The sequence below is a fragment of the Myodes glareolus genome, chromosome 3 (genome assembly GCF_982192425.1).
Source record: "Myodes glareolus chromosome 3, mMyoGla1.1, whole genome shotgun sequence".
In the NCBI taxonomy this organism is placed as follows: Eukaryota; Metazoa; Chordata; class Mammalia; order Rodentia; family Cricetidae; genus Myodes; species Myodes glareolus.
Window position 1 is genome coordinate 72,876,680 of NC_142028.1, and position 5,950 is coordinate 72,882,629.

A 5,950-nucleotide genomic window follows, 5' to 3' on the forward strand; every position below is an offset into this window, starting at 1 on the left:
TCCGCGCCTTGGGTTAAGGGTGGGGGTGATGATGAAAGGGACTTTTAAGGGGCGATGCCGGGGGTCCCCGTTGTTGCTGCTGGTGCTGCTTTTTGTCTGGATACATGGCCAGAGATCTACTCAGCTGCACATTGGTTAAGCGCCTACTGAGTTCCTGATACTGGAAATAGTCTTTGTGGGGCTCTGCACCTGGTTTTGTTTTTTTTTTTTTTTTTTTTTTTTTTTTTTTTTTTTTTTTTTTGTGAACACGTGCAAGCAGAAAGTTTCCTGCCTGGAGAAATTCCTGAATCAAGCCTTAGGGGTTGGGAGCCTGGCGCAGGTGTTTTCTGAGAATCTGCAACTGCCAGCTAACTGATTAGCCTGAGTTTTATTCCCATTACACAGATGAGAACACAAGGTCAGAGAGGGAAACTAATTCTCCAAAAGTCAGGAGTGGTTAAAGAAAAAAGCCTTGGGAGTACAGGTGTCTGCAGAAATTCGTCTGGTTCCCTCCCTTTAACGGCTGTGTCCCCTAGGGCACTGTGTTAGTTTGCAACAAAGCCCCTGACAAAACTGACTGATGGGTGGGAGGATGGGAGGGTTTATGTGGGCTCACACTTGGACGACAAAGCCCATGTATTTGGGGCGGGGGCGGGGGGGGGGCATGGTGGCAGGAACACGAGGTCACAGTGCATCTCCAGTCAGGAAGCAGAGGCAGCTGGAAGGATGCTGGTGCCCAAATCAAACTTTGCTTTTTCCACACAAGCGCGTGCACACCTAAGTACACATGTGGAGATCAGAGAACAAGTTTGTGGAAGTGGCTCTCCTTCCAGGGATCAAACTGCAGCCCTCAGGTTTGGTGGCAAGCCCCTCTACCCACTGAGCTGCTTCCGTTTTTAGTCAGCCGAGGTCCCAGTGAGGACAGTTGTTGTCCATGTTCTTCGGGGTGGATATTCCCTTCCCAGTCAAACACCTTTGGAAACAGCCTCATCTACATGCCTCTGGGTGTGTCTCCTGGGTGATTTTAATTCCAATCAAGTTGACAATGATTAACTGTCCCGAGCTCGGCTCACCCTTTGTAGCCTTGGTGGCCTGGTCTGTACTATAGCATCTACCTTCCATCACAGGTAAATGAGAGAAGATGTGAACTAGCCAGATCCTGCACTGGTTCATTTGTCTGGAAGGAAGGTAGTGAGAACCCATTCCAAGCCAGCTCTTGTACCAAGAGTAGCACATTATCTGTGCCTTGGGGACAATGGAGACTCCTGGGTGTTGGGACAGGTAAAGTGACAATAGATGATCAAGGCTGTAATGAATGGGCAGGAGGTGGGGATGCTGTGGGGGTGCTTTCACCACTGAGCCTTGAAGGATAGTTGGCTTTGGGAGAGGGAGAGATTTAGACAGGAAATGTCATAACCAGAGTGGAGAAGTTCATGAATTCCAGAAACAAAAGTGATTGAGTTGGGCTAGAACTCAGAAATGGAAAGGCTACTGGTGGCAAAGACGACAGCACTGCGGATGGTGACTGCCAGGGCTTTGGGGAGGGCAGTGACCTGAAAGGATTAAGCATATTTTTGGGTGTGGAATGTCTGTGACTTGGTTGTGGGGTGCATGTGGAGTAAGGGGATGGATGACTCACTGATGCCGGGTACCTGACTAGAAAGTTGTTCCCTGAGATGGGGAGCACGGGGACGGGAGCAACCCTGGAGAAATGATTCCATTTGAGTTACTGCCTGTGGGGATCTGGAAGAGGGAAGTTCAGGGTGCTTCCGCCCTACGAATGGCAGTTCCAGGCTTTGGGCATCATGGCAGACTGCAGATGTCTTCCTGGATAGGGGGAGGTCAGAGCCCAGGAAGACAGCTGAAAGGGAGAGGGAGTCCAGAGAATCAGGAGCAAAGAGGTTGTCATGGGGTGCTGGGAAGCTTGGGGGGCATTGCCAAGTGGGATAAATCAAAAAATCTCTGGTGCCTGACTGTATTCTGAGGCACTCGAGTTAGGACTCCTTTGGCATCAGAGGAGAAGACCCGCTAAGCAATGGAGTGGGGAGGAGGCTGAGACAGAGAGGTCCTTGCTGTTTATGAAAGACTGGCAGGTCCGAGAAAGAATACCTATTCTCTCTCACCAGGACCCCACCCCCAAACCCAACTTTTTTATCTGGAAGGCAATAGTGCTTGTCTTGTAGGTTTGTTTGGGAGAGCAAATAAGATTGGCACGACCAGCAAATGATAGGACTAGTCTCTCTGCCCTGATCTCATGCCTCTCATGCCCAGGTTCCCTATAGTACCTCTGTCTCAGGATGTGGCTGAGGCCAGAGGAGTGAAGGGGCTCCAGACCAGCAGCACATAAGTACAGGTTCAGAGTTGAGAAGCTGAGACCTCACTATTATGCTGTGGCGTCTTTGCCCACTTGGGAGCACATAGAGACTAGAAGGCTTCTACTGCTGGGGTAATGTTCCAGCTCCACCCAACTGTAAGACTCAGACACAACCCAACTGAGTCTGGATTCCAGATGGGCTGCAGAGCTACCCTCACCCTGGGCTGCCGGAGGATGGCTGCTGGTGTGCATGTGCAGGTCTGTGTGTGTCCATGTAGCTTCATATGCATCTGTCTGTGTGGGCCTGCTCCCCCCTGTGTGGTGTGTGTGTGTGTGTGTGTGTGTTAGTGAACAACTTGGGTGAGGGGGGTTGAGGTCTCTATTGAATGCATATTGCTGAGTGTGTATATGTGCATGCAAGTGCGTGAATTATAGCATATCCACCTCTGAGTGTGCCCACATGTGTAGAGGCCCTGCCTGCATGAATTGCTCTCTGTTTCCACATGTGCACCGCGTGCTTTGCTCTCTGGGTGTGTCTGCCTGACTTGGCACATCCTTCTCTCTCGGGAGCACCAGGCTGGTGTTCCCCTGCCAGAAACATCTTCTGGATTGTTCTGCTGTCTGTGGGAGCAGAAGGGCAGAGAGACACTCCAGCCCTGGGATCCAGCCCAAATCATGAGCAGGAAGCCAGGATACCACCTCAGAGGGATAACTGAGCTCTGCCCAGCTTGGGCTAGCTCAAGAGACAGTTCAGAGACAGCTCCTGTCCTTCTGGGCCCCATCAGGAGAGGGAGCAACACCCCTACAGCTGGGGGTCTGTCACTGGCCCTCCCCACCAGCCTTGGAGCCCAGCAGACGCGCCCCCCTCCATGCTCACTCCCTGGGAGGCGTCTGACACATGATTTATTCATAAAAAGCCATTATTTGTGCCAAAGAAGAACTGAGCTGCTCGCTTTTTAAGTGCCGATAATGCTCTCAGCCTCCCTCCCCTTCCTCCCCTCTCTCACCTCCTTCAGACTTCCTATCCTCTCTCCTCCTCCCCTCTCTTCCTGATCCCCCTGTCTTCTGTATTCCTTCCTTGTTCTCATCTCTGCTCCATTCTCTGTCCTCCTTCCCTCTGGCCTTACTCAGTTCCAGTATGCTGCTTCTTTTCCACCATTCAGGGAATAAGGCAGGACACCACCTCTCTGCCAGTGCCTGTCTCTTCAGGGCCATGGGAAGGTCTGGCAGAATGAGGACAGGTTGAGAAAGGAGAAGGGTCACAGGGAATTGTCCTAACTCCCTGTGAGCTAAGGGTTGTGACTTTAGTCTCCCCAGTATGAGCATAGGCTTCTCAGAATTCCAAATAAATATTCTCTCTAAGTGAAAACATTGCACTTGGAATGCAAATGAAGATTGAAAGCAAACCCCCTAGGACTCCTTTCCTGGCCAAGAATGCCCCCAAGCTCTCTGTATAGACATTCTGGATGTGGTCATTCAGGTGGTGCCAAGAGAGGCTGGCAAGGAGAAAGGCACCTGGGCCCTGCCACAGGGACAGGAGGTAGCAGAACATGCTCCCAGATGGCAGCCTGGGCATGGCCACACACAAGGTTCTTAGAAGCTGACATCCTAGATCCACATGTGTGTGACCTCATGCTTGCACGCACGTGTCTACACACACACACACACACACACACACACACACACACACACACACGCCTGCACTCAGTCACCCACTTCCTATGCAGATGGAGCGCCCTTCTTTTCGCTCCCCACCCCCACCCCCAGCATTTCTCTCTGAGCACCTGCAGCATCAGGGGCTGCAGTGCCTTCCCCACCTAGACACCTGTTCATTCATTCATGCATTCATTCATTCACCTCATAAACCTTGCTCTTGCAACCCCTGTGTCTTTGCCAGCCTTTGTGCTAGATGTTGGGTGACACAAACCAACAGGATTGACACTAGGGAAGGGAGCTAGAACAGAAGGGCTCCTGCAGGCCCTCCCCTGCAGCCTTGGTCTGGGGGCTGGGGGCCCAGCAGGCGAGGGGTTAAGTCATTTGGCATCCAGAGCTGGAGCCATTAGGCCTCCTAATTATGAAATTATCGAGGTCCTCAGGTGACTGCTAATTTCACACACACTGTTCCTCTCACGGCTAATGAACGCCTGCAGAACCCACGCCTTGTCTTTCCTGCTGAACGGTGACCTGCAGTTAATGAGCTCAGGAAGGCAGACAGGCCACCGGCTGGGAGGGTGGGGCGACAGGCCCGAGGACGGGGCCACTAGCCCCTTGGGTCCCTTTTGCTCCCCTTGCTGGCTGCCAGCCCTAGTGAAGACTTCAGGACCCAGGCTCAACACAAGGGTCCTTCGGGGCAGGCTCGGTCTGGCTGTTGGTAGCAGGGGAGGGATCCTAATCCAGGGAGAGCTTGTGTCCTATGATACCAGAATGAGTCTGGAACAGCGTGAGGCAGGGGGACTGAAGTGAAGGATACACAGTGGAGGATCAGTTCTGCTTTGTTTCAGAGACATGCCAGAGACATTTAGGGAAGGGGGCGGTAAACCGATAGGTTTAGAGGATAGGGATTGGTGGGAGTGAGCCCGGTCATCCCTAATACTGGAGCAGGTGAAGACTTTGAAGTTTGGGGTGTTAATGATGGCAATGCCAATTGACAGGGCTGTAGATGGGTGAGATTTTAAAGTCTTAATTCTCAAGTTTAAAATATATTTTTAAAAAAGCTACTCTGTAAAATATAAACAAAAAACCATGCACACACTAAAGCAGGGACATATACTAGCTACAATCTCAGGCAGTGTGGCCCAGATTTAGGTGGATATAAAGAACCTGTGCCCTGCCTATGGGGAGATCCCATCTTTGCCATGACCCACCTGGCAGGTACAATCAACTAAGGGGCAGCATGGCAAACAAGGGAAACAAGAAGGTGGGAACTATATTCTAGGGTACAAGGGCCTCTGCCCTTAGCTTTTTTCCTGTCCTTGTCCTTTCTGGGTAGGCTTCTTTGAGAGTACCTGATGGGGTGTGAGTAGAGTTGTTTACAATGTGCTCATAGAGTAGCACAGGGCTGGGCTCCTGGACAGGTTGTCCTCACAATCCAAGGCATGCACCCCAGGCCAAGGCTCAATGAAGAAACCCTTGTTCTGAATGTACAAGGCTATGTGTAGGGTGTGAGACAGTGTGCATGCTTCATCTCCCTCCAGAATCAGAGGTACAGCCAGTGGCTTTTGAGAACAAAGCCTACTCTCTCTAGTTCCCAACTACTTCTGTACCGCAGTTTCCCATGTGCAATAGGTAGGTGATAGAAGCATAAGCTCACTTTGAAAGTGACTAAGAGCTCAGAAGGTGCCAACTATGGCTCCAGGCCTGGCCAGCCTTCACCACCACTCTTCTAGTTCTTTCCCCAAGTGTCCAGACAGCTCCCTTGGCTGCATAGCAAGCCCCCAGGAAGGTATCTGCCCAAGGGAGGAAGAACAAACCAAAGAGGGAGAGCCTGTCCTAGCTGCCCTATACACAGGCACAACTTCTGTTTTGCTTTTTGAGACAGGGTTTCCCTGTGTTAACAGAATATCCTGGAACCCACTCTGTAGACCAGGCTGGCCTTGAACTCAAAAAAAATCCACCTACCTCTGCCTCCCGAGTGCTGGAATTAAAGGTGTGCATCTC